Source organism: Mirounga angustirostris, unplaced genomic scaffold, assembly GCF_029215605.1.
Source record: "Mirounga angustirostris isolate CCGP_5_RB_7025 unplaced genomic scaffold, mMirAng1.0.hap1 SCAF_3, whole genome shotgun sequence".
NCBI classification, from domain to species: domain Eukaryota; kingdom Metazoa; phylum Chordata; class Mammalia; order Carnivora; family Phocidae; genus Mirounga; species Mirounga angustirostris.
The window spans coordinates 73068094-73084008 of NW_026991711.1; the positions used below are offsets into that span (position 1 = coordinate 73068094).

At 36.6% G+C, this 15915-nt stretch overlaps 1 protein-coding gene across 6 annotated transcripts in view; it reads left to right on the forward strand.

Moving 5' to 3' along the window:
- LNX2 (ligand of numb-protein X 2) overlaps nucleotides 1-15915 on the forward strand; it is an 82503-nt gene that overhangs the window by 20497 nt on the left and 46091 nt on the right. The window contains exon 1 of one of the 6 annotated variants that reach the window (XM_064586269.1): nucleotides 1190-1407. The exons of 4 other annotated variants lie outside the window; for them this stretch is intronic. The gene's annotated coding sequence lies outside the window, so the exon portion shown is untranslated. Of the gene's footprint in view, nucleotides 1-1189; nucleotides 1408-8662; nucleotides 8874-15915 lie in introns of those variants that run through there. One more of the 6 variants, XM_054506285.2, reaches the window with a different exon arrangement.

Below are 15915 nucleotides of genomic sequence, written 5' to 3' on the forward strand. Positions count from 1 at the left end.
TTAGTAATAGAAAACAGGAGTTATGTTTTAAAGGAAGACTTGGGCAATATTCTGTTTAACAAACGTGTTTCAATTCATATTATTAATCCTGAATTATGGCTTGTTAGGTGAGCCATGAATTGTTGAAGTTATTAAGTAGTAGGAGATGAGCAGAAAGAAAAGTTAGTATTTTGACTCCAGTTTCCTAAGTAAAAGTGCTAATATATGACAGCATAATTGTTTCCTAAGACAACTAAATGGAAGTGTATTTTCTAGTGAGTATTTACCCAAAGAATTCAAAAACACTAATTTGAAAAGATCTATAGACCCCCATGTTTATTGCAGCATTATTTACAATGGCCAAATTAATGGAAGCAGCCCAAGCGTCCATCAATAGGTAAATGGATAAAGAAGATTGTGTGTGTGTGTGTGTGTGTGTGTGTGATGGAATATTACTCATCCATGAAAAAGAACAAAATCTTGTAATTTGCAACAGCATGGATGGATCTAGAGGGTATAATGCTAAGTGGAATATGTCAATCAGAGGAAGACAAATATATAATTTCATTCATGCGGAATTTAAGAAACAAAACAAAAAAAAAGAGAAAGTAAAAAATTAACTCTTAAATATAGAGAACAAACTCATGGTTACTAAAGGTAGAGGAATGAGTGAAATAGGTGAAGGGAATTAAGAGTACAGTATCACAATGAGCATTGAGTAATGTATAGAATTGAATCATATTGTACACCTAAAGCTAATATAACACTGTATGTTAACTACTAGAATTAGAATAAAAAATACATTAAAATTAAATTAAAATTTATAGAAGAAAGTATACTTTCAATCATGTGACTTCTAGAAAGTAGAAAAAGGTTTATGTAAAAGTTCTATATAAAATTTATAATATTGTAATTTTTCTTAATATTGTCCTATATTTTATGTAACCTCTCAGTTATTCTTATGCTATTATAGTCTCAAATCATTGCAACTCAAAAGTAAAGTGTTAACTAATCACATACGACACAATGGCTAACACTAAAATGGCTGACAATATCAAATGTTGGCAAGGATATGGAGCAACCACTCGTATATTCTTGGTGGGAGCCTAAAATGGTACGATCACTTTGGGAAAGATCTGGCAGTTTGTGTGTGTGTGTGTGTGTGTGTGTGTGTTTATTTTATTTTTTCTTAATATTTAATTTATTTATTTGAGAGAGTGAGTGGGCAAGAAGGAGAGAAAATCTGAAGCAGACTCCATGCTGAGCACAGAGCCTGACACTGGGGTCCATCCCATTACCAGGAGATCATGCCCTGAGCCAAAGTCAAGAGTTGGACGCTCAACCAACTGAGCCACCCAGGCACCCCTCTGTGTGTTTAAATAAAACCAAGCATATACCTGTCTTGGGTCCCAAGCCTTCCACTCTCAGGTATTTACCCAAACATATGCTCATAGATTTGTACAAGAATATTCATAGAAGCTTTTATTTATAATCACCAAAAGCTGGAAACAGCCCAGTTGTCCACCAATAAGCAGCATGATAAAGTGGGATACTGCTGAGGGATGAGAAGAAACAGACTGCTAAATACATACCACAACTTGGGTGCTGTGTAAAAGAAGTCTTACACAATAGAGTACATACTCTGTGTTTCCATTTATATGATATTCTATAAAAAGCAAAACTAATCTATTGTAAAAAAATCAGGGCAGTGGTTGGGAAGGGATATGAAGGAACTTTCTGGGGTGATGATTATGTCCCATATCTTAATAGAGGTTTGTGTTATGTAGATGTATGCAATTGTCAGAAACTCAGTGAATATACACTTCAAACAATGCACAAATAATAATTTTACCTCAAAAATATCACCAAATATCAAACTTCAGTTAATGATAATCTATGCTGTAATATTTAGAGAGAAGTGTACTGACTTCTGCATTATACTTTGAAGTACCTGAAAATAAGATGGAGGGAAGGATGGGTAGATATGAGATAAAGCAAATGTATAAAATGTTAATGGTAGACTTGCAAGATATAGGCATTCACTGTAAAAAATGTTAAGCTTAGAAAACTTTCATAGTAAATTGTTGGAAAAATATTAATTGATAGTGGAACTATTTATGGCCTGTTTTTTCATGCATGATTTGTTATATAAACTTTATTTCTCTTTGCTTCCGTGATATTTATTCTATATTTTTAATTATACTAAATCATAGCCTTATTTGAGGAGTCAGAGTACAGAGAAGTAATTTTAGCTCATTAATACAATTGTCTTTCTTTGGGCTTGTTGTCAGAGTTTTCCTTTTTTTTTTTTTTTTAAAGAGTGGGGGGCGCCTGGGTGGTTCAGTTGGTTAAGATTCCAACTCTTGGTTTTGGGTTGGTCATGATCTCAGGGTTGTAGGATTGAGATCTGCGTCATGGAGCCTCCTCTGGATTCTCTTTCTCCCTTTGCCCCTCCCCACCTCACAAAAAGAAAGAAAAGAAAAAAGTGGGACTGAGTGGCAATGTCTTTAGATAGATTATTATAAGTTGTGTGGTTTCTCTGGGAGTTTATTGCATGTTGTTTATATAATGCCTTTTTGTTTTTTCTTTAACTGATGGGGAAGAGGAAAGGAGTGGTAAAAAGTTTCCCAACTTCAGGTTCATACAGCCTGTGTGTCCAGAGGAAGCGAGTGAGAGAGAGTCCTAAGTCCAGTCACCTGACTTGTTTTTTTGTTTGTTTGTTTTTGTTTTTTTATTTATGCCAGTTTCAGTCAGATTTTCTATCACTTGCAACTGGAAGAATCTTACAGAGACGCTCATTTAGTTTGTATCTATAAGTAGTGTTGCTTAGGGGCTTCTTTACTTAGTGTATGATCTTCCATTTAGGCCTCTATGTCTCTATGTATGTGTATTTTGCTTGTATAATGGTTGTCTGCTGGTTAGATTGGAAGTTCTTTGAGGGAAAAGACTATCTTACTCCTGTTAAATACACTTTCCATTCTCATACAGATATGTAAACCTAGCCTAAATTCTTTCTCTCCTTTATATATCCTGGGTAATTTATCAGTAATTTTGAATTAATGACAGATTTAAAAAATATCTTCTCCTGTGTGCTAGGTGGTGTGTTTGGTGCTAAGGCTGTAATGCTGAACAGAGCACGAGCCCAGCACTCACAGAGCTTCCATTCTGGTGGGGGAGACGTATTAAATAATCATACAGATAAATAATTGCTGTGATAAGTACTAAGAGGGAAACACAAGGGTGTTTAAGACCAGGTAATAGGGGATCTGTCTTAGTCTTGAGTGCCATATGGAACATTTTTTTTTTTTTTAGACATCACATTTTAAAAAACAAGGAGTTATCTAGGAGAGGATAGTGAGAAGGAGTATTACAGTATTACATATTACAGGCAGATGGAACATTTACAAAGGCCTTGAGTCAAAACAGGGCATGACACTTTAAAGGAACAAATAGAGAATCTGTGGAATAGAGAAGTGAAATCACTGAGGACTGTGGAAGAAGTAAAAGTTGGAGAGTGAAGTCAGAGCAGAATTAGGCAGAGTATAATTGGTAGGACTTTATACAGGGTTAGGTGTGGGAGGTAAGGGAGAGGGTAATATCAAAGGTTACTTCTGAGTTTCTGGCTTACGTGCCTATATGGTGAGTGCTAGTGAGCCCATTCTCCAGTGGAGGACCAAATTTTGGTGGAAATGATCTTGGGTTTGATTTTGAGTCTGTTATGGTGTCTTTGAAACAACCAGGTATGTGTTTTGTTTTATCATTCTATGAAGGATGCGACCTCCTCCCAGATAGTTTTCCTTTTGTGGCTCCTTATCTTGTAGGTATAATATAATGTGGGAGTCTCTTCAGTCCTTATCTGCCTCCTGATAATCATCCTCTCTCTATATCGCTAGCGTCTTAATTCAAGTTCTTTTTTTTCTCTCAGACTACTCTCATGGTTTTTTAACTGGACTCCCTCCATTCTTTCAAACTTCCCCTTAATTCTTGTTTCACGATATATCCAGAATAAGTTTTTGAAATTACAGATCTCATCTCGTCATTGTCCTTAGAACCCTTCAATATTTTCTCTTTGTTTATAGAACAAACATATAAATCCTTAACATTGTCCCTAGCGCCTTGTGAACTGCTCGCACCCCTGCAGTCTTCCCAGCTTTTCCTCATGCTCTCTGAGGACTTTTCAGTTGACCTTCCTCAAATATCAGCTAAAATGTCACATTCTCAGGGAAGCTTTACTTTGAACTTCCTTGTTAGGCTCTTCTAAAGATATATCATGTATTTTTATTGTTTTATGTATATTTGTGTTGCTGGCTAATTGAGACCTTTGTACTAGATTAAGATCTGTGAGGGCAAGGACTGTCTGTTTATCTCTCCACAGTAACCCTCTCCCCTAGCACAGTGCCTGGCACGCAGCATATAACTAGCAAATGTTTGTTGAATGCATCCTGAACTTTCTAGTGCTTAATTTATGTACCTGTTATATGCCATGTTAGTTAACTGAAGGGAAAAACAAAGTGTTTTGTTTTTTAAAATACATTATGTTTTACTGTTAGGTTTTCTTAATTTGGACTGTTTCCATGGAAATGACAACCAAGCTTGTTGGGGTTACTATAATACTCTGTAGGTGATATTTGCTGCTGCCATTGTTAACCAAGACACAGAAATTTAAATTTTCAGATAGAGGTTTCTTGAGTTTGAGAACCAAAGTATAAAAATTTAATTTGAGGGAGAGTTGTTCAATATTCACTTTTTTCCAGTATTCTTTTGAAGGTCTTCCTTTCCATTAAAATAGTTTGCTGCTGACCTCTAGGTGTTGGTAAGCATGAATGCTGTTCTGTTTTTGCTAGATAACTTTGTTGTTTGTTTTCATCCTACTGTCTATCACTTACTGATTTTCTTTCCTAATGAATGCTTTGTTAGTAAGTATTACTAATAAACCTTTACATGGTTAGAACATAATTATATTGTCTGTAATATAAGTGAACCTCTCTTATTAGGAATCATAAGTTAGGATCGTTGGGATGCCTGGGTGGCTCAATCAGTTAAACGTCTGCCTTCGACTCAGGGCCTGATCCCAAGACCCTGGGATCATGACCTGAGCCTGGCTCCCTGCTCAGCAGGGAGTCTGTTTCTCCCTCTCCCTCTGCCCCTCTGCCCACTTGTGTGCGTGCTCTCTCTCTCTCTCTCTCTCAAATAAATAAAATCTTTGGGAAAAAACAAAAAGTTCATTTTGCATTGAGGATGCTAGTAGAGATAGAGGCATTTATATCCAAAACTACTTCTATAACTCAGAGCCACTGACAAGAAAAAACAGGTGGGATTCCAGATCTTGAGACATTGATTTATGAGGTAATAGTAGATGGCCTTGGGTGACAGCATTGTTGCAGTGAAGAAGCATAAAGTTTCCTTTTATACCTTAAAGGCCCAGGAAGAAAGCTGTAAGCATGGTTAAAACATTTTTTATATGACCTTTTATATATGAAGGTTACATTCAGAACTTTGTAAAAACTTTATGTCCCGTGGCAAATATAAGTGAATGTTTTCCAAGAAGCTTTTAGAGATTGATGGACAGCTCAAAAGTTGAGATGCTATACAGTTTTATGTTCATTCAAATTGATTTTGATCTTGAATGCAGAAGCAAAAAGTTATTTGGATTTTGTGAATTAAAGAGGAATGTTGATTTTGAAGGCCCCATTTTATCACAGTAAAAATAAAAATGAAAATGCAAAATTGCTGGAAATTCCCTTGAGACTAAAAATATGAGGTCTCTCTAGTATTTTGGCCCTTTTATACAAATAGCAGTATCTATTTTCTTCTGGAAGTGAGCCTCTACAATGCTAACTAACAACAGAGGGTAAATAATTTCCCTGCAGGTCTATCATCCATTTATTTATATGAACATATATGAGTTTGTGCATATTTTGGCTTGTGCAACCTCTACATATTTATTTTGTAAGTGTATGTACTTACAAAATTATGGCTCTGGACTCAGACTGCCTGATTTGAATCATGTTCACTCAGTTATTAGCTTTGGCATCTTGGGCAAGTTACTTAATGTTTCTTACTTTCAGCTTCCTCATCTGAAAAATGAGGTTGCTGCTGCTAATGATGTATCAAACTCATGAGGATTAAATCTGTTCATTCCCCATCTCAGTTTAGTACGTATCAGCGATTATAATTATCTCCTCAGTCATTCCTTTTATATTTTAAAATTGCTCTCATGAGTTAATCCCTGTTTAATTTACCCCCTTTGTCTCTTCATGGTATCAGTCCTATGGCCGTTGTCTAACAACAAACATCCTAATATTTTGTCCTCTCCCGTGGTCTTGTTCTTTTCACTGGTTCTCATTTTAGTTGCCTGCGTCTCAATTTTTTTCTGGCTACACTGTGTTTTTCCTTAGCTAACTGGGCATCGATGTTTCAGACAGGGTGGGCCATAGGTGTTGACCATAGCTGTTTTGTGTTTTACTTTTGAACAGTGGCGAGACTTCCTTCCTCTAAGCTCCTCCGACTCCCTGCCCAGTGCTATGCTGGAATGTTTGAGCTGGAAGAAGCTTTGCTGATTGTCTAGCCCAGTGCCTTTGTTCTTCAAAGCAGAAGGTTAGAGCCTGAGACACAACTCCTCCAGACGATGGGCATTTTTTGTAAATCTTGCAAGGCATTTTATTTCTCCACAGAGGATAAATCACAGTACGATAGTAAATGGGTTATTAAATTTGGGCTTTAGGAAATATCAGGAAATTCTTATATTTATGATTGAGAAACTAATCTTGAATTATAGGGAAAGTAGTTGTATTTTGGTGGGAAATATGAGGAAAGTTCACTTACAGCTCTTTTTTTGATATATCTGTGCTGGTTTTGATATGCTGACCCCTTGCCCTCTTGTTTCTCTCTTTATTATTTGAACATCCTACAGTGTTGCTCAAATCCACCCCTCGTTTGATTATTCCTACTCATTATATTAGTTCAAGTTCTCACTACCATTCATCTTGACCATTGCAGGAACTTCCTGTTTTGCCTTCTTGCATTATTGCCATACCTCCTCACCTGTACCAAACCTGCTGCCATAGTCCTCTCCCCAACATGCAGGCCTATTCACATCATTTCCCTCCAGCAATAATCTATCTAATGATAGAGAGTTTTACTATTGATAATGGAAAAAACAGGAAGGCTGACAGGAAGCCTGATCATTTTTGAGGGGAAAATGCATATTTAGTTAGGGGAGGAAGGTCTGAATCCCTCTGTTAGAGACTCTCATGCCAGCAGGTTAAACTTTACAAAGAGGCATCTATCCATGTCTTGTGATAATGGGGGTATGGGAAAATCTCCTTGTTAAGTCACCTCCACTCAGATATCTTTCTTTGGCAGTATCTTAAATTAATTAAATATTTGTTCCTTTAATATTTCATTTTGTCTTCTGTATATAACAAATGTCCTTAAACAAGGTAGTATATAAATTTTCATAAATCGTATCCAAACCAGTTTATTGAGATTTATTACCGTAGGTTTTGTTTAAAAAAGAAAAGGCAGGTAAGGGTAGAGAATGTAATATTGAAATAGAGAAAGGGAAGGACATAGATGAGAGAAAAGATTAAGATATAAAATTTATGACATAGCATTGATCTGAGGGCTGGCCCCACCTCTAAGTTTAATGTCCCTCCAGCAGGTCCTTTCCATTTTACCATATTTTCTGTTAGAATTTGTTTTTAGAAGTAAAGTTCATCTAGCTAACTAATGAATCTGTAAACTCTGTGAACTGGATACTTCAGTACTCATGTAGATTAAAAGTCACCCTCACAATTTCTAAGTACAAATAATTATCTAAGTCATATTTAGTTGAAAATATTTATTTTTGTGTAATGGATTTCTGACCTGCTTTCAGATTGTTCTCTAAGCCAAGGATTTCCTTTTATGGGCATTTACCGTGTGCCTCTATCTGCTTTTCAAATTCCAGTGAAATGAATTAAAATGAAGAGAATGTACATTGAAAACATTTTATCTGCCAAGAGCCACAAATTAAAATGAATTTTTCTTTTGTTATTATTTCCAATTTTGATCAAATTTGTTCTCTTAAAAATTGTTGTTAAATACACAGGTTGAAAATGGAGACATAAATGTGTTCAATTAATAGAATTGTGTATTAGGTACTCAATTTTATTTGCCTAGTTCCCAGCCTAGCACATCCTGGACATTCAGTAAGTATTCATGGGGTGCAATTTAATATATTAAAGATGAATGTAATTAATGTAATTAAAAATTACATTAAAGGCTACAGTATAATATCTATGGCCGTGAAATTCTAAATCCATTCAGAAGCAATATCCTGAGATAATATTTTGAAAAGATGAGTAAATTTCTCAAAAGCCATAAATTTCCTTGTTTTCTGTATGTTGGTAGAATTATTTAACTCAATAAAATAGGCAGCCACCATTTTAACACCTCTACGTTTGAAAAACTGGCTCTCATGCTTAACTGAAGCTCTCAGGTATTTTATATATGTGTATATTTTATTATTAAGAGTAGTTACACAGGCAAAATTACAGGTGTCCCTGCTTTTCAAAAGTGTGTGTTCTGCCACTTTGCTTTTTTAAAGGACCTACAGTAGTACCTGTTTTCACTAATTGAAAGAAATCCAAAGAGGATTTTTGCTTTTACAAAAAAACCAAAAAAACCAAAAAAACCCAAAAGCAAAAACAGCCTTCAGTGTTTGTTTTGCAGTGAACAGAGGCAGCGCACATCCGGGTTGGCCAGAGTGGCCAGAGCGGCCCCACAGCCCTTCCTGGAGAGCTGCGCTCAGCGTCTTGCCATCAAGCCACTACAGCTTTGAACTGTGTCTGTGAGCATCTGTGCTTTGTCTCCATTTATTTTGTGCATCTGTTGGCAGGATGTGTCCTAAGGTATCAGAAAAGCTTAAGAGAGGTTATTTTTGGGGTCTGGGAATGCTCAAAATTTTTTCCATATAAATTAATGGTGATTGCTTCTTTGCTTTATGTCATTTCAACTTAGCAATAGATTTCATTGGAATGCTCTGCTCTCAGATAGTGGGGGAAACCTGTATTTGAAGAGGATTTGTGGGGAGGGAGCAAATTATGGGTCATTGGATCTCTGGGATGGGCACTAAATGAATGGTCCAAGAATAGTAATAGTAGGGGGTTGCAGTTATACCTGAGATGTAAAAGTTAGTTGGTCGAGTATAGAGGACTATAGGGGCAGGGAATAACTAGGCTTACTGGTTTTGAGTTGATCAAACACTGTTAGATTATGAAGCTCTTCGTTGGGATGGAGAGGGTCAAAATAGGACCCTTTGGTCCTTGGGACTTCTTCACAGGTAGAATTCTACAGGCTAATAAGCCCTTTTCATGCAAAAAGACTAGATACAACTGAATGAACTCTTTCTGTACTTATTTATGTGTGTTAACCTTATAAATAAAAGTTACTTTAACAGCAAAAATGAATTTATTTGGGAATAGCAGTGAATTTTAATGTAGGACATGCAAGGTTTGGCTAAACAATAGGCAAGCCCCACAAAGGAGAGGAATGTTATTTTATGGAGAAGAAGGAGGAAGTTGGGAGGGGTTGTTTTGAACAAAAGTCCCTTGGAGAAAAGCAAGAGTTCAGGGTGATGATGGTTTCTCATTGGTTGAGTTGCCAGGGGCAGCTGATTCCTTGTAGGAGATGCAATGTCCATCTTTTCCTGTTGGGGCCTGTAATTGGTGAGTCTTTCCTGTTAAGGATTCTTTTGTTGTAGTCTGTAATTGACGGTTCTTCCTGTAATTGATCGTTGAGTGGTATGGCTCCTACTTCTAGCCTCCCCACTCTATTTAGTGAACTTTCCCTTCACTAATTTCCACAGGGGTTTGGCCGAATTCTGGGCCTCCACAGTTATTTATCCTGGGAGGCATGGAAGGATAGGTCCTGTTCAGATTCACATGCCTGGCTTCATGGGGGTGGTAGTCCCTGAGTGAGTGCATTTACGGAGATGGGAAGCTTCCTGTAACAGAAGTTGCTGTTTTATTTGATCCCCTTCCTCTGGAATCCTCTTGGTCTAACCAGTCCCCTTTAACACCTCCTTGGGATATGTTACCGAAATCCTCCCATTTTTAAGAAAGTTTAATCCAGACATTTATATTTAGCATATGAAAAGAAATAATAATGCCAAAGAGATCCTGAAGATCTTTATACTCCATCCATGTCATGCTCCCACCATTGAATTGTAGGGAACCTTAGAACTTGCTAAGAAGGTAGGGACCTGTTCTCACATGCCCCATCCCTATGTAGGTCCTCTTTTTCTTTCTTTCCCTTCATTTATCAATTTCACACACTATTTTGTTAATTTGGAGAGTATGTATTGCTTCTTAAATAAACAAATGAACTTGATTTTTATTATACGAGTTGTACATGGCCATTTTAGAAAACTTTGAAAATATAGGTAAGCATAAGAAGAAAGTAGTCACCTGTGATCCCCATCCCAGTTAGTACTGCTTTTAATGTTCTGTATGTTATGTTTTAAGTTAAAGGACAAATATATTAAGTCTAATGTAGCCATTTTTTTATTTGACCAGTTTGCCAATGATTTATAATTCACTGATGTAAATTAGAATAATATATGGCTTTAAAATTTTTAAGTCAATATTTTTAAATGATAAACATACTTATTCCCCCCCCCCAGCCCCTGCCAAAAAAATAAAGGCAATTGCGTAGGCGATGATAGAAGATGATAGTGCTTAAGGGAAAATATTTTTAAAATCCATAATTAACTTACATTAACTCCTTTTCTATCAGAAGTTAATATACTCGGTAATATCTTTTTCATTGCTCCTTTAACTTCGAAATTTGGTATTAGAAGTCTGGGGCATTTGTAAATTATATGGTATAAAGACTGACTCATCTAACTGCCCTTTTCAATTATTAAGCGCACTACAGCTAATATTTGCTGTTTACAGTTGAGTAGTTAATAGCGTTTCATCTACTTTAAAAATAGTATGCATATCCTTAATGTAATTTGACTAAGCCTGACTATAAGTTGTTATATGGTGAAATAATATTTTACATATTGTACATTTTACTCCCCCACATACATAATACATACGTTGCAACACAATGCTTTTCATATGTATTATTGTATGTCTCCAGCCACTGCAGAAATATAGCTAGAAGGACATAGTCATCATTCAGAAGATTAATAAGCATATGGTGCTGAGCTGTTTATACCATATGTTAAGATGTACTTAATAACAAGAAATGTTGTAAATATAAGGTAATTGGTAACTTATAATTGCTTAATTATTTATGTGAATTCATTTAAATTTAAAGGAAAGTGTAATTTTGAAATTTCTGTATTTAAGTAAAAAAACATGGGAATTAAGGATATTTTTCATATTCCCTAAACTAGGTTTCCTACTGGTCAAAACACTTTAGGCATTCTTAAAAGTGAAGAAGCATTTCTAAGGTGTTATGATGAACTCTGAATATATTTAGTACATCGAGAGAAATAGTATAAGGCTCCATAATTGTAGAAAAACTGTTGTTCTTCTTAATTATTTTGTATTAGCTTATGCTGAACATCTATCCTAATTTATGGTTTTCTTTTCTGAAAGTGTTAAGATTTATGTATGTGTATGTGGAATAGTTCATAGATTAATTCAGATTCAATCAGATGGCTTCTAGAAACAGGATAAGTTCTCATATTGGACTACTAAGCAACAGATAGCTATTTTAAAGTAAAAAATTTTAAGTCCACTCTCTTAATAAATAAATTTGAAGAAAGAAGCAACAGTACAAGATGTTGGAGTAGAAAATGACTATGTCAAATAGTAGCATATATGTGTATGTGTGTATATATATTAATTATTTTAAATTTCAAGGTTTTTTTTCAACAAGACCATTAGATTTTTGTGGAGGTGTTACTTAGGACTAGGATATAGGAACCAATAAGAATTGTGAAATCTCTTGTTTCTTAAATTGTCTCTGTCTATAGGTCTCTTAATATTAATGATAAAACCATTGAACTATCTAATGGTAATTATTGCCACTTTTCAAAAGCTTCTCATAATATTTATCTTAAATTAGAAGCCCCAACAGGACAAAAAAATCGCACAATTTAAGAACATGTTCAAGAACTGTTAGTCTTTGAGAAATTGAACAAGAATCTACATCCCATATTTAAGAATACGCTACAAAAAATGTTCCAGAAGTAACCCTATTCTACAGTATGATTTGATTTTTTTCATTTCCCCATAATTCCTCTCCTTATATTGTATCTGAAAATGGTAAATCTCATAGTAAATTTTTTTTAAAGATTTATTTGAGAGAGAGAGAGTGCATGCGAGTGGGGGGAAGGGAGAGGGAGGGAGAGTCTCAAGCAGACTCCCTGCTAAGCACGGAGCCCCACTCAGAGCTCAGTCTCAGGGCCCTGAGATCACAACCTGAGCCAAACCTAAGATTCTGATGCTTAAACCAACTGTGCCACACAGGCGCCCCTCATAGGAAAAATTTATAAGTAAAACCTGTAAATTGGTAAAGTGTAAAATGTTATAAAGGTAAGCTGAGGAGATGCATTGTGATGCCATCTTGGTAAACACCATCAAAGGGGTATACATATGTATGTATTCCAGATAAGATATATGTCCATATATATAAAATTCAGAGGGAGAGGCTCACCAAACAAGTGAAAATTTGCTCCCTTACACCTGATCTGTTTGGCAGTTACATTTCACGTGATACTTTAAGATGACATTTTGGTTTATGAATGACCTACTTACACATTTGGATAAGGTGATTTAGTTCACTGGAACCAACCATTCTTCTGCTTGTTTTTTTTTTTTCTTTAAAGATTTTATTTATTGATTAGAGAGAGCATGAGCAGGAGGGGTAGAGAGAGAACCAACCATTCTTGAGTAAACAAATCCAGTTGAGTTTTTACGTTGGCAAGGCTATAACGCAGCTCTGGTAACTCAACTGTGCTGGGTCACTCTTGAGATCGGCTAGAGTCCTGACCAATCTTAGTACTTTTTACTCCATCGGGTACTCTCATTTAGAGTTCATTTTTAAGGAAGCCACCTTGAATGGTGAAATACCAGACATGAAAAAGACTGGCGAGCACCATAACCATTTGTGTCCAATTTGCTTCATGGAAGCCACACACTTTGTGATTTTTTTTCCAAGCCTCACCAAGCCCAGCTCCTGGCTCCAAGTTCCTAACAAGTTTGGATATGGGAATGCCCAGCCTAGAGCAGATTAGCAGCAACAAACTGTGTGTGTGTGTGTGTGTGTGTGTATTGTATCTGACAGAGAGAGAGAGAGAGAAACATTCTCTGGTTCTAGTTACAGGGTGCTGGGAGTCTAGAAGTGCCATTAGGTGGCAAACATTAAGGGAGGTGACAGAAAAACTAACATATTGACTCAACTGTAATGCTTTATGTGGAAGAATCATGGGTATATATATATATAATAATCTTTAGATAAAAACTTATGGTTAATATTTTCTGTTTAAGAAGATAAGTATGTAACAGGGAATAAGCCTAGGAAATTGGTGGGAAGAGTAATGGGAGTATAATATTGGGGGTGCAGAGGGACAGTGTAGGGAGAAAAAGGAAGGAGAGACTCAGGAAGATATTATCAGAGGAGAGTGACAAACCAGCAGTCCCTGGAAACAGAGTGGTATGAGGTCTATGTTCAGGGAGTGGTTGGAAGCAGCCTCTGGCCAGAACACAGGGTTTGGAGCCTTAGAGGTGGGAATAAGAGTCAGACATATCCTTTTAAGATACTTGGCCTTTCTTCTATTAACAGATTTTTCCCCCCTGGGGGGAAATGATAGAATCGTAGTTGTTTGTCATGAGATCACCTTTTGTGATGGGGAGGTGAAACGAGAGACAAGAGGTAATCAAGAAGTAACAGGAACCTGATTTAGAACAGAGGCAGTGGGAATAAAAATTCTAGAGCTAGAATCCAGATTTGGTGAGGCAAGTGAAAGCGGAGGACTCATTTGTTCAATTTCTCTTTCATTCTTGAGATTGTTATTAACCACGTGTTGTGTCAGGCATGCTACAAGATGCTGGGCCTATGAATAATGTAAGACATGCTGCCTGGCTTTTAAGGGATGCCCAGTAGGGAAGACACATCTGAGCAAGTGATTGCGCACTACAGCAGTGAGGGGCGTAATGAAATAATAATAAAATGGTGGCTCAAGGGACAGAATGAGTGATTTCGTTTGGGTGGATGAGAAATAGCTTTGTAGCCAGAGGGTTCACTTGAGCTGGCCATTAAATGGACAGGGGATCTGCAGACCAACAAGGTAGGAGAGGACATTCCAAGCAGAGGGACTAGCATGCTGTGGTCAGGAAGTTGTAAGTAGTTTGGCATAGCCAAAGGGTGGAATGTGTAGAATTGTGTCAGGAAATGAAACTGGAGGAGCCAGATCTGGAAGGTTTAAGTGCCAGGTTGAAGAATTTGGCTTTCCTTTTGTAGAAGCAATTGGGGGCTGCAGAAGAATGTGAAGAAAATAATATCACTGTTTTGGGGATGCTAGTGTTGTAAAGGGTAGCTAGGAGAGGAGGAGCATGCCTGGAAACCCTTTTGAGTGATGGCTAAAAGAACAGGTGCAACAAATAACTGCAGTCTAATTTGGGAGTAGTAGTGGGATAGATGGAGGGTAGAAGACACACAAGTAACATGTTCTGGAGGGGGAGTTGGTGGGAACTTGTTGACTGGGTGTGGAAAATGAGGAAGAGAGTGAGAAAGAAACAGGATTATCTCTGATTCTAGTTATAGGGTGCTGTGAGTCTAGAAGTGCCATTAGGAAGTGCTGTACTAGGATCATTTAGAAGGAAATAATGACATGGTTTTTGAACATCAGTGTGAGTCAGATATATGGGAACTGGGACAATTATTTAATACCTATTGGGAGAAAAATAAAGGTAGATCTGTTCTCATATACTGACCAAAACAATGTGATAATCACTTTATTAAAAACTATACAAATAAAGAAAATAGAGGCACATCTTTATCATCTTGTTATGGAAGAGCAGAGTAGTGGAAGAATTTTTCAAGGAACAAATGAATGTATTCAATTACATGAAAATGGACTTTTCTATGTCAGTGGACACACAGGCACACAGGATGCCTGGGGAAAAATTATAATCTGATAAAGAGCTTTGATCCTCAATATATTAAGTTCATGTCAAGAAAAACACTACAATAGAAAAAAAATGGGCCAAGGATATAGCGGTGCACAAGAGAAATAAGTATAATAATCATATAGAGTCAAAGAGATGCAAACTAAAGGAAAAATTAGATATTACACTTGTATTTTCAATGGTCAGATTTATAAATATTAAAAAGAATAAAATTAACCAGGATTAGAACAGTTTGGGAGATGTTAGCATGCTTACACATTGCTGGTAGGAGTCAGAATTTTGGAAGTAAAGCAGAAGCTGGAACTGAGAAGTGACGGTGAGATTTGGCAGTTAGTTCTGGCCACAACAAAACCAGTCTTAGGCTGATGGAGATGGAAGCCCTTTGGGTAAAGAATTGGAGACTGCACTGATGGTCTTACATGTCAGAAATATTGAAACGAAGGTGGGGGAAAGGGTAATAATTGTAGACAAATCTTTTGTTTTCATTTTTAAAGCTGTCAAGACATGAACTTCATGTGGAGGGGAGAGAGATTGAAGAAAGATAGGAAACATGACAGAGGTTGCCAAAAGGTATGGGACACTGAGCCCAGGTCAGGGGTGGGGAATTCGCCTTCAGACAGGGAATGGGGCGATCTGTTGCAAGAAGAAAGGAATTAAGGATGTATATAAATACAATAATAAACTTGAACATGTGGAGGGGAAAAATGTTGTTTTGTTAAAGTGTGGGGGGGTTTGCTTTGACCTCTGATAGTCTCAATTCCTCCCAGAATTCAAGATTTCCCCCTTTTCCATATGGCATAATTTC